Genomic DNA, 20,024 nt, shown 5'->3' with positions numbered 1-20,024 from the left:
ACTCATCACCCTAAGCCTCACCACCTCGGTGCTAAAGCATATACATTGAGCTAAACTGATGAAGAGGAAAAGAAACAAAACACAATACAATTTACTTAATAATTAGTAAGTCAATAAATTGACCCGTAGATCAACCTTTATCCCTGTTTTATTTCATTCCTGATTTAGTATTTTGTGCTTGTTAGAGCCTCTAGTAAGGAAATTAAAAGAAAGACAGAGAGTTAATTCCATTAAATCCAATTCATTTCAACTTAAAGAAAAGGAATTTTTTAAGTAGGTGCTTTGAAGAGACCAAGAACAATCACAGCCTATTTCAAGGACTTTACGACGCCACTAAGTAAACAGATGGTGATGGGAAAAGGAGGACAGGTAGAAGAAATGTCTGCAGACTCTGCTGCAAAACAGAGGGGCAGCATGAGCCAAGTGCTACTGGGTAGGCAAGATGGGAAAGAACTTCAGGGTCTTGCTACTCCAAGTGTAGTCCATGTGCCAGCAATATCAATACCACTTGAGAACTTGTAAGGAATGGCAATTCTTGGACCCACCCCAGAACTACTCAATCACAGTTGAGGGTACGCCAACAATCTGTTATAACAAGCCATCTAGGTGACTGTGATATACAGTCAAGTTTGAAAACCACTGGGATAAAATATGCTAAATGCTATCAATAACTAAGGAAACAGAAGTACAGTGGCATTAGAGTAATACTAATCAACAGAAATATAATACAAGCCATGTATTTAACTTTAAATTTCTTATTGTCACATCAAAAAATGTTAAAAAGAAAGTATAATTTTAATAATATATTTTATTTAGCCCCAAATAGCCAAACTATTATTAACATGGAATCGCCATAAAATTCTTAATGAAAAAGTTTCCATTCATGTTTATTTTTTATTTTTTTTGGTAATAAGTCTTTGAAATCCTGTGTGCATTTTACACTTTCAGAATCTTTGAATTAATACTAGTCACATTTCAAGGTTTTAATAGGCCCATGTGACTAGTAGCTAGCATACTGGACAGGGCAGGTTTTGATGTTACTATTTTGAGTGTAGTCCCTGGACCACCAGCATCAGAATCACCTGTTACATCTAGAATACATGGGCAATTGGGCCTTACTGAACAGCACAGGGAACTGTGTGTGATTGGGTCACTTTCTCCTATAACAGAGATTGAAGAAATAAGTAAAGAAACTATACTTTAAATTTAAAAAAAGAATTTGCACTCTAAAAAAACCTCCAGAAAATCTGTGTGTACTCTGCAACTTCAGAAGCACTGCCTTTGAAAGTGCTAAAATCCACATTAGGAAAGCATTTCTCATCTTCCTGCCTGGCAAAGACCCGGCTGAACCCTTCTAGTCTGAGCTCTGGGACCACGTTGACATGGAGGAGGTGGGGATATTGAAGAGGTAAGGGGGGAGGGTGCTTTCTGGCTGGTACAATCAGAGACAGTTTGAGGAATCCTCAGGAATCCAAAAACACCTGAATTCCCACATGTAGAACTATGCAACCTGCCTCACCTCCTTCCCACGTATCTGCTCAGCATTACATGAAAATGATGTAACCATTGGATTGAGTATTAGATGGTTTTAAGCAGAAAAATTCTTAACATGGAAGAAGTTCCTGGGACAAGATAATAGAGTTGGTCTTGGTTAGGAAAAAAAGAAGGCAGAGTTCTGAGAAGGCCCATGAAAGAAAGGAATCAGTGATGCCGTTGCCCACAGGAACAACAGAGCACATGGTGAAAATGAATCGGTTTATCAAAATAAGTGAAAAAAGCTCTCTCAGCACCTGGGTTTTTGGAAGAAGGAAACAAGAAACCCATACTGCCAGACCCCAGAGCATGCTAAGTAAGGACCTAAAATGGAAAAGATGAGAATCTGCAGGCAACTTCTTTCTGCTTTATCTTGAGCCAAACTAGTGGGATACAGTTCTATGTCTCCATATTTAGGGACCCTTTGCTAAAGGACTCAGTGAAAGTTGTAATGTCTTAGGTATAATTCTAAGACAACAAGTTAACATATCTGAAAAATCTTTTTATTGGTAGGGAATAAGGCAGTGAAGGCAGAAGGGTTATTCCTGAGGGATGTGTCACAAACGCAAGACATCTTAGGATTTATTCATAAAAGTACATTTCAGCTCTTCTTTTTATACCCCGATGAAGTTCTCTGGGAAATGCTAGCAGAGTGTTCTGGAGCATGCTTCTCAGAATCTGGATGCACATAAACATAGCACTAAAGAGCTGAGCACAAAGGCACAAACCCAACTACAGATGCATCTTTGTGAACAGCCCTGTTCAGAACAGACACATTTGGGGGAATTAGTAAATGCAAGTTTTTGCTTTTTATTGTTCAAACTATAGGTAGCAAACCCTTTTTAAAAGCCCCATAGCATGGTTTTAAAGTCACCCCAGGCATACATTTAAAAAGTTTTGTTGTTGTTCCAGGCAGTACCTTTTTAGGAAACAAGTGATGATTGCTGTTATTACTGCCTGACACATTCCCAAAGCTCCAACTCTCATTTATGCAGAAGAAGTCAAATTCAATTATTTCTCATTTTTCTCCCTTAAAGGGCCCAACCTTATGTACAACTAAACTGTGTAGAACAAAACTCACTGTACATGCTGGCTATGCTGAGGAAAAATAAATGATGAGAAAGCAAAAACATAAAATAATTTCAATTACATCCACTAAGACCCATTTTGGCTGCACACAGGCAGGCATATTTATTGGTCATGTAATAGTCACCATGTTTAGAATGCAGCCCCATGACTCCTCATACACATCATCTCACTAAGACTGTCTGTGAGCAAAATGGATAAAAGCCTCTCTGAAAGATCCACCGGTCAAATGCCTATGGGGCTTAGAAGCTGGGGTTTATTTAGGCTGTTTTTAGCCCAGGAAGAATCCAGAACACCAGCTGGAATGATCACCCAAAGTCTTTCTCTATAAGGACAGACTTAACTGTGACTCTGGTCTAGGCTGTCAGACATTCCTGACAACTTTCCCACCCTTGCTGAGTCCATGGATGTAGGCTTCAAACACCGGCTGTAACTTTAGACCCTGACTCACAATGGCCCCCTCTAGCCACCAACACACAGAGATACATAGCCATTCACATAGGTGCTGACCACTTGAAGGGCCTCAAGCTTGCCGTTTTGGCTCTATGGCTCTGCTGCAAATCAGAGTTTGTCATTTTTTATAATCTCCCTCCTCTCAGCTAAATTTTTCTTCTGCACAATTTCACACTGAGCTATATTTTCTGGACCTTGCACTTTCTTTTATCATTAAGACACTCTTATTTATATTGTAAAAAGTGGCACAAAGTCCTACTTGACAAAAAATTCCCTTTGTAAACAGATGAAATACAAATTATGGAATAATAGAATTCAATGGTTAAAAAGCACTGTTTGGTCAAATGTAAGACTCCTCATAAACTCCCATCCAACAGATAAATGAATTCTTCTGGTTGGAAAAATTGATGTAAATGAGTATGTGCAGCCATACACTTTTCTCAAAGGACTTGGCCTTCAGAGTCAATTCTTCTAAAAGGCCAAACATGTTGAGTGGAGAGAGATCTCCCCCAAGAGTGATCTCTAACAACCACAGAGGGTGCTTTATAAAGCTGGAGGCCTCCTCCATATGTCTCCAACATGGCCCTGGGATAAGGCTGGGCAGGAGCTCTTCCAAGAAGATAGTCTGAAACAACACATTTTCCAGATCTTCCTGTTGTAGGGAGAAAGGATCACATCCAGCAAGTGTGCTGAGTTTCTCAGAGTCTGACTTTGTGGAATTAGTATGAGAAGATGAGAGTGGGTGTGCATAAACCATTCCAGCAGCATGGATAAGATGGAGACTGTGCATAAACTTGGAATCAGAACACTAGGGATGCACGCTTGCATCTGCTGACTGACCTTGGAGCAATCTCATATGCCTTTGAGCCTCAATTTCCCCACCCATGTAATGGATATATGACCCACCTCCAAATCAGTAGTATGGATTGCCGTGGATAGCATCTATCAAGACACTATAACAACTGTCACAACTGTAAAGCCCAAGAGAAGTGGGAGTGACGGCTATAAGCAAAACTCTTATTTCACATTAGTGAAGGCCAGCAGCAACCTGGTCCTCTTCTCCCAGGGCAAAGCACTGAGACCCAGGTATCAGAGAATAAAGTGATTGTCTTTTAGACAAAAAAAGCTTTCTGTGGGAAGCAGAAAGAGAACTCAACAGAAGGCTGCCTCTGGGGCATATGCTGTCCCAACACCACCATCACTAGCATCAACCCATTGTTAACCTCACCATGCATGGCACAATGGAATAAGTCCCAGACAGAATGTAAATAGCACACTAAGAGAGTGATAAGTACAGAGATTCAGTCTTTCTTGACCTGCACAAGTTTTTAGAGACATGATAGTATACAACTAGGGCCTGAGAGAAGGCAGGCAGTTGACTGAGAGGTTAGCTAAAGATTTAGTAAGATGAGGAACGTTCTTTAATTCAGGGCTTGAGGAATTATTCCAATGTCTCTGCACCAGTAGGTCAGGAAACACTGTTCAGGGACTGTTTGAAAAGGGTATGCTTCAGGGCTGCCTTTTCCATAGAGTGCTCCAGCCCAGCAAGCTCTCTCCACAGAAAAAGGGGAGACATGGCATCCTCAACTAACGCTCAGCTGTTAGGATCCCGGCATCTGACAAGAGAGGACCTAGGAGGTAGATGTCAGCCTGGCTGATACTTGGTCCCTGCCTCTATGACAGCAGTAGAGACCTCTCTCAATTCCAGCAGAGGGCTCCCAGGCAGACAGTGCTATGGAAGGCCAAAAGCCCCTCCAGTCCACAGAATACGCTGTTGTCAACATATTCATAGCAGGGTTTCTGTGGTCAAGAAGATCTTCTGCAGAAAGTACATCACATTGCTTACAGGGATTTTATGTCTGATGGCCAGGCTGTTGCTTAATGAGAACCATGCCATAGTAAATATGCCTCAGCTCCATTAAATTGATGTCCAGAGGTGAAAACAGCCCTATAGATGTGATTGACAATTTGCTTCATGCTACTCAATGAACCTCCTAATGTTGATGTTAAAAGCACTTTAATAGGTGAAGTGTGAGCCTCATTTTTAACTTCTCCCCCACCACCCAAAATGTTGTTTGCTTCTCTGAATACCTCTAGATATTTGAACAGTATAGATCATTCTACTATTTCAGTCAAATCTTTTTTTTTTTTTTGTCTTTTTGTCTTTTTAGGGCCACACCCACAGCATATGGAGGTTCCCAGGCTAGAGGTATAATTGGAGCTATTGCTGCTGGCCTATACCACAGCCACAGCAACTCAGGATTGAGCCGTGTCTGTGACCTACACCACAGCTCACAGCAATGCCGGATCCTTAACCCACTGAAAGAGGCCAGGGATTGAACCTGTAATCTCATGGTTCCCAATCAGATTCTTTTCCACCACGCCATGATGGGAACTCCTATTTCAGGCAAATCTCAATTGTTCACTGCAATAGTGACTACGTGTCACAAAATATACCAAAATCCTCAAATTACCTCCAATCTCAATTTGAAAATTCACAGTTTAGAAATATGACTTTAAAAGCTGTTTGAAATTCATCCCCTTCTTCCTTTTCTTCTGCCCTTTGTTTTATAAAGTTGCCACAAATCAGGCTTGAGAGATCGAGGGGAAGGGAGGCAAAATTCTATAATTGCAGAAGCTTGAAAAACTTGACTGAGTGATCTTGGGCATGTTAATTAAACTCCATGGGTGGAAGTCCCTCCATCTGTCAAGTGTGAAAAATAGGATAATATACCTGTACCTTATACCAAGGATTTTTCTATGAATAAAATAGTGCTTCTGAACGTGTGCTTCTTAAACTGTAAAGGATCAAAAGAACATAAAACATGATACTCATGAGCAAAGCAGACAAATTTTAAGGATAACATGTTGCAAAACAGTATATATTTAAAAACAACAAGAAACAGTAAGGATTGCTATTAAACATATCAGATGAATCATGTGTGTTTATCCATTTTTTTTTTTGCAATGAACTCTAATGAAATAATAGCAGAGGAATTTAACAGGGCATCCAAAAAGAGCCATAGGTAGGGGAAATAGCAATGGTAGAGAAGAGATCTGATAACATTTGAAAGTAAATGGACAATTGGAACTGGAGTTAACAGAGAAAAGGAAGCTATACATAAAGTTCCTGCAGAAGGGAACATGGTTTACAAAGAACAACACAACCTTTAGTCCTATGTAAGACTTGGAGGATCCAGGCCACAAGGAGGGATTGAGTGAGGCCTGCATCTGAACACAGCTGAATTATCTGAAAATCTACAAAGTAAACACTTAAGCTTTCACTATTCCCCACCCCATGTGAAGAGAAGCTTCCTCTCCGCAAGAATGAAATAGCTCCAAAGAAAGTATCTCCAGACAATGACATGTGGTGATGATCCTCCAGCAAAAGCTTTCTCTGCTGCAAATCACCTTACAGTGAAACCACACAGTATATGTCATGTGCCTGTACACAGAGTTTCTGTGCCTCCATCTTAAAAATAAAATGGTATCCAAAGAACACCAACAAATGAATAAAATTCAATGTAAAAAAGAACAGCAACAAAAACAAATAGAAAAAGAGAAACCTAAAAGAAACGGAAAATGTAGAGAGCAAGAATTAGGTAAATAAAAATAAAGCAAGTTTAAAAGACAAACCAGTATATTCTATGAGAAATAACAGCAGATTCTGTAAAAATAAGTATTTTTTAAAAAAAACTCATAAATGTTGAAATCTTATATCAGGAACATTTTTGAAAGGTAGAAAACTTTGAAAGTGCTCTGAAACTTTTGAGATTCAAAGAGCAGAAGTAAATGAGCGTGATTGAAGAGAGAATTGATATGATAATAAAATTAAAAGATAAATACAGATGATGTAAATAGAATAATCAGAATAAATAAAGAGATTGTAAATGGAATAATAAGGGAAGAAATTATAAAAAATAATCACAATTATAGTATTAAAGAATAATATAAGAAAAACTTCCAGTATTGAGGGTTAGGAATCACCAGAAGAAAAAAATAAATAAACAGAGATGCCAAGATAAAAAAAGAAGCACAACACACACACCCACAAACGCTATACAATGTATAGTATAGTGATGTTTCAGTACAGTGAGCATGAAGAGAAGCACGTAAAAGCTTTTAAAGCTGAACACTTAGGTCATATGTAATAGAATAGAATCTAGAATTGCAAAGGACTTTTCAACAGCTGCATAGGAAACTAAAAAAAAGAATGAAGCATCACTTTCAAAATTCTGAGTTTCAACCTAGAATCCTTATTCAGCCAAACTGCTCAACCGTGTAAAAGAAAGGAAACTCCAATAACAAATAATAACTCCTCTTAAAAGAAATCACTGGAGGAAACAGGCTATCAAAAATGGGTATGAAAGCATAGAAAGATATGGATGCATGGTATCTAGAAGGAGTGTGTGAAAGGAAACCAGTCTCTCCTGGAAGGAAAGGAAGAGGATGATCTCTAGGGTTGTGTGTTTTAACTTTGAGCTCATTTGAAGAGCAGTGTTTGATAGATCTGTTGGAACACTTGAAAAGACATTTGTAAGACACTTGCAGCTAAATCAGTGAATGAAATAATTAGGTAAATATTAATTCTAAGAAAAAAATTGGAGTTCCCTTGTGGCACAGCAGGTTAAGGACCTGGCCACTGCAATGGCTTAGGTCTTTTCTGTGGCCAGGTTCAACCCCTGACCCAGGGGGAAAAAAAACATTTAAAAATTTAAATTGTAAAAATAAGAAAGAAGGAATCCTTTAATCAGCAGAAGATATCATTTACATAGAAATAGGAAACATTGCGATTGGAAAAACTATAACATATAAGAGTGGGGATATGTGTAGGCAAAACAGAGTCATATGAACCATCACAGGAAGGTTATGACTTGATAAATAAAAAAGCCCAATACAACCACAATTTTTAGAAATACAGGGATACAAATCAGGAAAAAAACCAAGAAGAGTTAAAAATATATTGCCCTGTAGAGCAGGACTGAATGATGGGGAAAGATTTCTCACATTAAATCCTTTAGTCCCACTTGAATTTTTTTTTTATGCCTTTTTCTAGGGCCGCACCCTCAGCATATGAATGTTCCTGGGCTAGGGGTCTAACCGGAGCTATAGCTGCCAGCCTATGCCAGAGCCACAGCAACTCAGGATCAGAGCCATGTCTGTGACCTACACCACAGCTCACGGCAACACCAGATCGTTAACCTACTGAGCAAGGCCAGGGATCGAACCTGCACCCTCATGGTTCCTAGTCAGATTCGTTAACCACTAAGCCACGACAGGAACTTCCAAGTCCCACTTGATTTTAATTAATATCTATTTACTTGCATAATTTGATAAAGAACAATAATTGAACAGTTTAATCAGAATTAGATTCGATTACTAATGGACTCAGTAATTGTGATTCTGGACAATTAACTTTGCTATGGTTCAACACCCATATCTATAAAACAGAGAAGATGATAACCTACCTCAAAGAGTTGTGATGGAGATTGTCTATGAAAATCTGTAAAAAGCATAGCAAGATGCCTGGCATTCTTAACGCCCAAACAAACCCAAAAACCTTGTCATCATTTTACCTTCCCTTCCTCCTCTTCCTTCTTTACCTGAGCCAAGAGTTTTCACCCAACAACACAAGGTTAATCAGGCTCACAGGTGCACAGCCCTTTACTCCATCTCAGTCTATCCTTCAGAATCTATTTGGGAAATAGATAGCTGCTTTCATCCTAGAAGCTTTGCTGGATACTGAGTCTACTTCATGCAATAAAAAGAAACAGTGACAGAGTAAGAAACTAAAAGAAAACATTAAGACATCAAATGCCTTCTACAGGTTATAAATTATCTCAAGGAAAGTAATTTTTCCAAAGGTCAGTGCTGTAACCTATATTCTGTCAACAAATTCCACAATGTAAAAGTTGCAGTAAATGTTACTGTAGTTTTTTCTTAAAAGAGATACACTAAAAATGACTAAAAAGAGTAAAGAGACCATTTAACACTTAGTAACATTGTTTTTTGAATAGTGAGGGCTTAATAGTATATGGGCTCAATGTCACTGTTCCAAAGTACACGGGCGCTTCTCAGAGCAGGAAGAAATATTTTAACTGTTATAATTAGAGAAGTTAAGAGCATGTTTATGCTTCCCACACTCTAGTCTCTTTCTATGTACTTAGGCTTGGTTTAAATAATGGCAGCCTACTAATGCTGCCTGGCAAAGACCCACTCCAAGCCCTGAAGGAAGCCCAGGGGAAGGCTTCTCACTGTCATAGGATTCCTGATCTGGATCCTATTTTACACTGAGTGACAGCATGAGACTAGCACACTTCCCTGGAGAATGCTGCTATGTTTGTCTCTGCCACAAACACAGGACCGCTTCTTCCCTGTTCACACAATTCATCATTTGTGATTTTTCTCCTCTTCGAATCCAGTGATGTAAACCCAGGTATAGGAGGCACAAGGTCTGAAGTTAAACGCTCTCTATCACCTCCAATCCCTAAACGTTGTCAAATGGAAACTAATGTTTCATGACAAAGCTTATCCTTTGTCTATGGCTGCTTCTATGTGCTGTGTTTAGGGCGTCTCTTGAACATGCCCTCATGCTAATAAAAATTCCTGCTTGATGTTGGAAGAAGCTGTTGCTATCACTGTACCAGCCAATAGAGAGATTCTCCTGAAACTTGCAAAGTATTCAAAACTAACTTTTTTTGAAGCTTTAGAAAGTCCCAGAAACTTTCTTTGGAATATACATAAACAATCTATCTCCTGACTTCCACTGTGAGGTCTGTAGCACCATCATCTCCTAGGTAAGGAAGTTATTTGGGTTATTTTTAGCTGTGTTCAAAGCAAGGAGTTTCGGGACCGTGGAGAGAGACTCAAGTTTCCAGGAGCAGGTAGCCTATTTTGCAGACTTACTCAGAATTTACTCAAAGTGGCCAAAAGCGGAGGTTATTTTCTTTCTTTTTTATTTAATTTTTTATATTACTCAATGAATTTATTATATTTATAGTTGTACAATGATCATCACAACCCAATTTTATAGCATTTACATCCCACAACCCCAGCACATCCCCCCACCCCCAAACTGTCTCCTTTGGAAACTATAAATTTTTCAAAGTCTGTGAGTCAGTATCTGTTCTGTGAAGAAGTTCATTCTGTCCTTTTTTTAGATTCCACATGTAAGTGAAAGCATTTGATGTTGGTGTCTCATTGTTTGACTGACTTCATCTAGCATGATAATTTCTAGGTCCATCCATGTTGCTAAAAATGCCGATATTCCATTCCTTTTAATGGCTGAGTAATATTCCATTGTGTATATGTACCACATTTTCTTGATCCACTCCTCTGTCAATGAACATTTAGGTTGTTTCTATGTCTTAGCTGTTGCAAATAGTGCTGCAATGAACACTGGAGTACATGTGTTTTTTTGAGTCATGGTTTTCTCTGGATAGATGCCCAGGAGTGGGATTACTGATCAAATGGTTGTTTTATTTTTAGTTTTCTGAGGAATCTCCACACTGTTTTCAATAGTGGTTGCCCCTATTTACAATCCCACCAACAGTGTAATAGGGTTCCCTTTTCTCCACACCCTCTCCAGCACTTATTGTTTGTAGACTTTTTGATGATGGCCATTCTGGCTGGTGGAAGGTGGTACCTCATAGTGGTTTTGATTTGCATTTCTCTAATAATGAGTGATGTTGAACATCTTGTCATGTGTGTTTTGGCCATCTGTATGTCTTGTTTGGAGAACTGTCTGTTTAGATCTTCTGCCCATTTTTTGATGGGGTTGTTTGTTTTTTTGGTATTGAGCTGTAGGAGGTGTTCATAAATTTTTGAGATTAATCCCTTGTCAGTCAATTCATTTGCAAATATTTTCTCCCATTCTGTGGGTTGTGTTTTCTTTCTGTTTAGGGTTTCCTTTGCTGTACAGAAACTTTTTTTTTTGTCTTTTTACCTTTTCTAGGGCTGCTCCCATGGCATATGGTGATTCTCAGGCTAGGGGTCCAATCGGAGCCACAGCCACCAGCCTATGCCAGAGCCATAGCAACGCAGGATCCGAGTGCATCTGCAACCTACACCAGAGCTCACAGCAACGCCGGATCCTTAACCCATTGAGCAAGGCCAGGGACCGAACCCACAACCTCATGGTTTCTGGTCAGATTCGTTAACCACTGCGCCATAACGGGAACTCCTGCTGTACAGAAACTTTTAAGTTTAATATAGGCCAAACACTCTCTGACATAAATGACAGCAACATATTCTCAGATCCACCTCTTAGAATAATGACAGTAAAAACAAAAATAAACAAAAGAGACTTAATTAAACTTAAAAGTTTCTGCACAGCAAAAGTGGAGGTTATTTTCAAAAAAGCACAAAGCCCTCTCTCCACACAAACTGTGGTATACATGTACAAACGCATATGCCATGTTACAGATATTCTACTTTGCATACTGACTATTGTTTACATTTCTTGAGCACCTGCTATGTACCAGGCTCTTTGCTTGAATCCTCATGACAACCCAGTAAGGTTGCTGCATTATTAACACTCCTGTTTTCTGAGATATTGCTTAAGGTCATGAGGCTTATATATGGCAGCACATATTCAAACTCAGAGAAGGCTGGATTAAATATGCCTTTTCCTTCTGATGCTTTGACATTTTGGGGCCTTGCTGACCTAGAGTTACGGCCTTCTCAGGACTAATTAATTCCTGGAGCTATAGGCCTAGAAGTGTTCCTTCCACTTGCAAAGTCCAGATCCCAACCACCTCCTTTATCTTGGCTCTCACACTCGGGACACTATTCCTCTGACCTCATAACTCCAGGGCAAGGGAGCAGACAATGAGAGAGACAGCCTCTATTTCTAAGAATCCACTGAAATTCTTCAAACAAACTAGCTAATCCTAAGCCTGCTTGCCCTGTCCTTCTTATTCCTTCTAACAGAAACTACAATAAAGTCTTTTCCTTGTGTTTTCCTCAAGTTCCCTCTGGGTCTTGACCAACCCTGAGGCTTCCCTGTGTGACCCCTCTATGGCATGAGATGATCTTTTGGGAACTGTAAAAAACCATCATTTCAATGGCCATCATTTTCCAATCTGTTGGCCTCACCATACTGAAATAATAAAAAACTACATTTTAAAAAAACTCCACAGCTCAGTACTTTAGCCTGTGTCACTGGCCTTGCTGCAGGACTATTATGTGCTAAGCACTGTATCCATCAGGGCCTGGGCTAGAGTAAGACAAGCAAGGCACCTAGGTACTGAATGTTGAGGCATCACACTGCGGTCCAGGCAAGTGAGTCCTGCATGACATGACCCATGAAGGAATGCTTCTTGACCTGGGCCTCACCTGCCTCCCTGTGTTCTCAACACTGGTGCCCATGTCCTTGGGCAACAGAGATGAAAGAGCCAGATTCTGCCCTCCAGCTTCAGGATGAGAAAGGCAAGGAAAGCAACAATTATAAGACAGTACACTGGCTACTGTGCTAGGAGTTTGCTCTGGTGCTCTGGGAGCCCCAAGGGGGCATTCCTGACTCACAGGATGGGAGGAAGCAGTGCACAAAGAAGGATTCTTAGCAAAGAAGCCCCTTGAATGGGAACTCCAGGCATAGCATCCAACACAATTAGGCTAGAGGTGCAGATGTGCTAGCATTGATGTAAATAAAGTGTTCTTTATTAGCAGTAAAATTTTTATTTCCAAATTACATAAGAAAACTTAATTAAATTACCTCCCATCTCCCTCTGTGATCTTTCAAACATTTTAAAAGGTTAATTCTTTGAGAAAGCAATATTTCATTTTGAATTTGAAGGATATCAAAACTGTCCTGGGAGTTCCTATTGTGGCTCAGTGGTAACAAACCCAACTAGTATTCATGACGATACAGGTTCAATCCCTGGCCTCACTCATTGCGTAAAGAGACATAGTTGCTGTGGCTGTGGTATAGGCCAGCAGCTGTAGCTCTCATTAAACCCCTAGCCTGGGAACTTCCATATCCCACAGGTGTGGCACTAAAAAGACAAAACAAAACAAAACAAAACAACCTGTCCTGTTTTGGATGGTCAACTATATGATTTTCCCACTTATGAGTGATTTTAACAGCACCGTAGAACAGAACAGAATAGCATAGCATGGAATAGGATACTTGTTTTAGAACTTATGAAAGTCTTAAACATCACTCCATCAACCCTCTCAAACTGCAAATTTGGATACTAAGGTCCTAGGAGCTTAAATAATTGATATGGCATCATTAATTAAAGAGTTTAGAATTAAAGATTTTCTGATTTCAAGTTTTCCCATACTTGACAACCTTCCCTTTGGGAACTCCCACTGTGGCTCAGTGGGTTATGAACCCAACTATAATCCATGAAGATGAGGGTTCCATACCTGGCCTTGCTCAGTGGGTTAAGGAGCAGGCCTTGCTGTGAGCTGTGGTGTAGGTTGCAGATGCGGCTTGGATCCTGCTTTGATGTGGCTGTGGTGTAGGTCAACAGCTGCAGCTCCAATTTGACCCCTAGCCTGAGAACTTTCATGTGCCACAGGTGTGGCCCTAAAAAACAAAAATAAAAAAAAAGAAAAAGAAAACCTTCCCATAAAACCTCTAAATAATCTGCATTCTTTGAAGTCCTAGATATATTATCACAACTTCACTGATGTTAAAGACAAAGATTATCTATATTCAGTAGCCAATAACTAATTTAAATCATGATTAACGTCAGAAGTAGATTCAGTAGTAAAATAAAAACGTCTCCAAATCTCTTATATTAAGATGAGAAAACATTTATGTATAAAAACCATTTGTTATCCTTCTTTCCTCATCTCTCCCTCTTTCCCTCTTTGATCTTCATTCTTCCTACCTAAATTTTTAAAAAGCCACATAATCTCTTTTTGCTATTTTTTGCTTTTTTTTCCTGCAGCATATGGAAGTTCCTGTGCTAGGAGTCTAATTGGAGCTGCAGCTGGAACCACACACACACACACACACACACACACACACACACAACGACATGAGATCCGAGCTACATACGTGACCTACACTGAAGCTTGTGCCAAAATGCTGGATCCTTACCTGCTGGGCAAATCCAGGAATCCTCAGAGAGACAACGTCGGGTCCTTAACCCACTCAGCAACCATGGGAATTACAAGAATCCACCCAATCTCTTTCTGATATTTCCCTTTAACCAGCAGAGAGCTATAGGAGCTATTTGTCATGGGTCCATGACTTAAGCTTTGAATTACTCTGTTGAAGTCCTAGCCAGCTGGAAACCTCCTTGCCTGATTTTGAAGATGGCCACTGCAAGCTTTCAACACATCAACAATTACAAAAACAATTTAGTGTTGAATTTCCCCCAGCTGCAACTCAGAGGACACCTCAGGTGGCATAAAAGAAATTAGACTGTCAGATTGCTTTGTGCTTGGGTCAAGCTGACCTCCAAATGGTCAAATCGCTAAAGACAGAATGCCAAAAGTTAAGCAAACAACACAGAGCACTGGAAACTATAATAAACAGATTGAGAGCTAATACAAAACCTGAGATTGGAAGTTAATGTGAAATTCCTGGCTGGCCGTCTTCACATCACTCCCTTATCAGGGTAATTCTCAGCAGCACCACACACCTGTCAAATATGTTTCAGTTTTGGTCCTATATGAACCAAGGAAACTGCTACACTGGCTAGAGATGTAATTGAAGTCGAGAAAAAAAATACAAGTGATGGGTTTTGAGGCGAAAGATATTCTGGGGAGGGGACAAGAGTGGTTATATAAATTCATAAATTATACTGTGTGGACTAAAATGCAGGCAAACATCTCCTGTGGGTGGTGTAATCCAAGTTCACTCACTCATGCTAAGGGGCTGGAGGAAAACAAATCAAGAGGGATAAATTAGCCTAATCAGAGGGTTGGATCATAAAGCAAAGGATCTTAGGCAGCCAGGCCTGTGAGCCACGAACATACATTCATGGGAAGTAGTTGTTTAGACTGAATGTTTATTTCCTTCCTCAAAATTCACGTACTGAAACCCTAAATCCAAACATGATGCTATTTGGAAATGGAGCCTTTGGGAGATAATTGAGTAGAGGATTTAACAAGAAGGCAGCCACCTGCAAGCCAGGAAGAGAGCCCTTACCAGAAATGGAATCATCTGGCATCTTGACCTGGGACTTTCAAGCCTCCAGAACTGTTGAGAAAATACATTTCCATCATGTAAACCACCCATCATGTACTGTGACATTTTGCCATGGCAGTCTGGGCAGACTAATACAGATTTGGGTACCAAGAAGTGGATACTCCTGTAAAAAAAAAAAAATCTAAAAGTGTGGAAGTGACTTAGGAACCAGTAATGAGTACAGGCTGGCAGTGTTTTGAGGTATATGCTAGAAATATGGAAGCTAAAGGTAATTCTGGTGAATTCTCAAATGGAAATGGGGAACAAGAAAATTGGAAGAAAGGAGATCCTGGTTATAAAGTAGTAGAGGATTTGGCTAAAATGTATGCTAGTGTTTTGTGGAAGGTAGAATTTGTGCGTGATGAAGTTGGATATTTGGCAGGAGAGCTTTCCAAGCAAAGCATTGAAGGTGTGGCCTGGTCTTCCTTAGTCCTTACAGTGAAATGCAAAAGGAGAGGGATGAAAATAGAATAGTTAACCAAAAAAAAAAAAAAAAGAATCAAAACTTAAGGATATTGTAAGATTATTGGTTTATCCATACTAAAAAAAAAATGAGACAGCTTATTTTGAAGAGAACACTAAGAGGAGGACTGGACAACCATTTAATAAAGTGATCCTGGGCACCACTCCCAGACTTAAGCAGCCATATCAGCAGAAGCCAGGAATGGAGATGGGATGCTACAAGTGAAACAGTACCATCTGCAAATGAAGGGGACAGAAAATAGTAAGAAATTGTCAAAATTATTTGATCCTACAGTACTGAACCAGGCAGCTATTCAGTTGTGAATGTGTGCTGTGCTTTAAGAAAAGGATGACTCTGAAAATGATTCAGAAATGATCAGGACTGCATCCATTATACTAGCTCTGTGCCCAGAGCTCTGGGGACAGGGCTTCTCCATCCTTGGGAGCTTACTGCCACTGGCAAAGCCTTGAGGGATGGGCTACCAACCCAGAGGTCTGAGGATGGGACAACCACCTTCGTGGGTCCAGAAGTTGCAACTGCCATCTCCATGGGTCTCGAGGTCAGATCAGTGAACCAACAAGGATTTTTCTTGAGCTTTGAGGTGAAGTGGAATTTGCTTTGCTAGGTTTTCAATTTCCTTGGGTCCTGTCACCCTTAACTTCTTTCCTATTTATCCCAATGGAATGGGAATGTCTAGTTTATGCCTATACCACTATATTTTGGAAACATAAAACTTTGCCTTATTTAACATATTCATAGCTGGAGACAAATTTTGCCTCAGGAAAATTATATACCTCCAATCTCACATCTAATTTAGATTATATATCAGGTTTTAGACTTTAGCATTGATTCTGGGAAGAGTGGAAACTTTGGTGGCTGTGGGATGGAATGAATGTATTTTACATAAGAGAAAGACATGATTTGGGGGATGAGGGCTGGGGTATAATGTTTTGGAATGAATGCTTGTTTTCCCCCACAAATTAATATATTAAAACCAAATCCCCAGTGTGGTAATATTTGAGCATGAGGCCTTTGGGTAGAAATTAAGGTTTGATTAGTCATAATGGTGGGGGTCTCATGATGTCATTACTAACCTTATAATAAGTAGAAGAGAGCTATTTCTCTCCCCCTCCATGTGCCTGAACAGGGGAAAGGCCATCTGAGTAGTTAGTGAGAAGTCAACCACATGCAAGTTAAGAAGAGAGCCTTCATCAGAAATCAATCAATTGACACCCTGACTTTGGACTTCCCAGCCTCCAGAACTATAAAAGAATTATCAAAAACAAAACAAAACAAACACCCCATCGAAAAATGGGGAGATCTAAACAGACATTTCTCCAAGGAAGATATGCAGATGGCCAAAAAACACATGCAAAGATGCTCAGCATCACGAATTATTGGAGAAACACAAATCAAAACTACTATGATGTACCATCTTACACCAGCCAGAATGGCCATCTTCAAAGAGTCTGCAAACAATAAGTGCTGGAGAAGGTACAGAGAAAAGGGAACCCTATTACACTGTAGGTGGGGATGTATACTGGTGCAACCACTCTGGAAAACAGTATGGAGTTTGCTCAAAAAAACTAAAAATAGAACTGCCATATGATCCATCAATCCCACTCCTGGGCATCTCTCCAGAGAAAACCATGACTTGAAAATATACAGGTACCCCAGTGTTCACTAGCACTACATGCATTAGCCAAGGCATGGAAGAAACCTAAATGTCCATTGACAAAGGAACGGATAAAGATGTGGTACATAAATACAACGGAATATTACTCAGCCATAAAACAGAATGAAATAATGGCATTTGGAGCAACATGGATGCAACTAAAGATTATTATCATAAGTGAATAGAAATACAAATATCATATGATATCATTTATACGTGGAATCTTAAAAAAAAGTATACAAATGAACTTATCTGCAGAACAGAAACAGACTCACTTTGAAAAACATGGTTACTAAAAGGGACAGGTGGCAGGGGAAGGATGTGTGGACTAGGGGTTTGGCATGGGAATGTTCTAAAGTTAGGTTGTGATGATGATTGTACAACTGTAAATATAATAAAATTTATTGAATTATTATTATTTGTTTGTTTTTTGTTTTTTCTCTTTTTGCCTTTTCTAGGGCCACTCCTGCAGCATATGGAGGTTCCCAGGCTAGGGGTGCAATCGGAGCTGTTGCTACTGGCCTACACCAGAGCCACAGCAACGCCAGATCTGAGCCACATCTGCAACCTACACCACAGCTCAGGGCAATGCCAGATCCTTAACCCACTGAGCAAGGCCATGGATCGAACCTGCAACCTCATGGTTCCTAGTCAGATTCATTAACCATTGAGCCACTAAAGGAACTCCCATTGAATTATTTTTTAAAAAGAATTAAAATGTGTTGTTTAAGGCATCCAGTCTATGATATTTTGTCATGAAAGCCTGAGAAGATTAAGACAGAAGGCATGACTTTTTGTGAAATTGATTTTGAAATAAGTAGGACACCTGTAGTGATTGATGACATCCTACAAGAGCAAAGAGCCTAAAACGAAAGCAAGGGGGTTTCTGGAGGGAAGATTCAAACTTGATAAAAAGGATCTACAGAAACTGGAGGAAAGTGAGGAAGTCTGGATACTATCTAGAGCTAGCTTACAGTTTCCTTGGGAATTTTTGGCAAAAATCTCGTTTTGGAGACCAAAAAATGCCCACTGGGATAGTGCCCACTAGGTTAGTCAGTCTGCAGTCAACTTAGGTAGGAGGATGGAATCCTTGAGTTTTTCCAGGCCCATCAGTCATAGAAAAATCATGGATGAGACTGTCTTCAGAACTCATTTATAACAGGAAATGAAAGCAAATAAACTTGCTTTCATTTTGTTTTATTTCCTTTGCCCTGGTAGGGCCTAGATGGAGAGAATCCTGCACCATTTTAAGCCACAGAGGTACAATGAGTTTTTGAGAGGTTTACTCCATGGATCATCTTCAAGAATGTAAAATGAATCAAAATGGAGTTTTTAGAAGTGAAAGCTGAAAATAGAGATGCTAAAATCAAGTATGAGGATCATATACGAATAAATTCATCATTACACTTAGGGTCTTATCATACCACGGTCAGAAGATCAGGTGGCTACATTATGGTGCACCCCATTAATACCCCCACTTACCTATTCTCCAGTGCAAATGAGGAGAAACTGCGTTGGGCATGGCTTTTCTTCAACTGGTTGATTGAGGTCCAGTTTTCAATTTAGTCTTGTTTGTTCTCCAGTCCATGAACCATATCATTCACCCAGATATCCATGCCTCCTTAGGATCTGTGGACTCACCACATTCTGAGGCTGGCCCTTCAGTGTCTGTACAGCAGCTCTTCAGAAGGTCAACTACCCATCTTCTTATCCACAGCCAGACTTCCAGGATACTCAAAACTGAGTTCAAGAAAGCACTTTAATGGCCTAGACAGTGCCACTCACGTGGCCAGTGCACAGCCTGCCTGGGACACGGGACCAGAGCGCCTGTGGCCACAGTGCCTCTGCCTCCACACTGCTCGCTGGGGCACTGGTGGCCTGCCCAAGATGACCAATCACCCCTTGCTGAAAGCTGGGGCTGCTCTATGTGGCTAAGCAGTTGGCACAGCATAACGCCATCTCCCGGGTGGCCTTTGCTTCTCTGTGTCCACCATGAAAACAGCTGCAGAAGCTGAAGGTCGAGGAGAGCCAGTGATACCCAAGCCCGGTGGCTGTGCAGGAGGTGCTGAGGGTGCAGCAGCTGGCAGAGGAGCAGAAGCGTCAAGCCAGGGAGCAGCTCATAGTAGAGTGCGTGGCCAAGATGCCACAGAACGGGAGAACAGTCGGCAGCAGCAGGAGCAGAGGGAGAAGGAGCCTGCCAACCCGAGCGAAGGGCCTCACTTCAGGATGAGGCCCAGGAATGCCTGGGATACCACTTGGACTGGAGGAGCTCCTTCTTCCAGAAACTGCTGCATGACTTGGAGAAGCAGCTTCACAAGCACTAAAGGACTAGAAACAAAGAAAGAAGGAGGCACCAGTTGCTGCAATGGCCGTTGCTGCAGCCCAGGGATCAGCAGACTCTGCAGCTCCCAGCTCCTGAGCTGTGTTCTTTCCCAGTAAAACCTGCCACCTGATAGCCTCTGTCCCGCCCTCCAAATGGACTTTAATTGACACCACCTGGGCATCTCTGCCTTACTTCCCTTAACTCTCATAAGTGAGCTCCTTCTTGGTTCTAACCTCATTCAATTCTCAGCATGTGTGTCAAATAGCCAGAGTAGACCCTGTACAAAGAACACTCTTTCCTGGAATATTTCAAGAGCCAAGATCACAACTGCCTTTATATTTGC

The 20,024-nt window shown here is 40.5% G+C and overlaps 1 pseudogene; it reads left to right on the top strand.

Moving 5' to 3' along the window:
* Positions 1-1,382: 1,382 nt before the first annotated feature.
* Positions 1,383-19,815, top strand: LOC146397251 (large ribosomal subunit protein mL64-like; annotated as a pseudogene).
* Positions 19,816-20,024: the final 209 nt, after the last annotated feature.

The sequence above is a fragment of the Sus scrofa genome, chromosome 13 (assembly GCF_054392235.1).
Source record: "Sus scrofa isolate SSC_HxYL_T2T_F1_AM1 chromosome 13, Sscrofa_HxYL_maternal_Yorkshire_Landrace_v2.0, whole genome shotgun sequence".
Classification (NCBI taxonomy): Eukaryota; Metazoa; Chordata; class Mammalia; order Artiodactyla; family Suidae; genus Sus; species Sus scrofa.
This window is presented reverse-complemented; position numbering and strand designations above follow the sequence as displayed.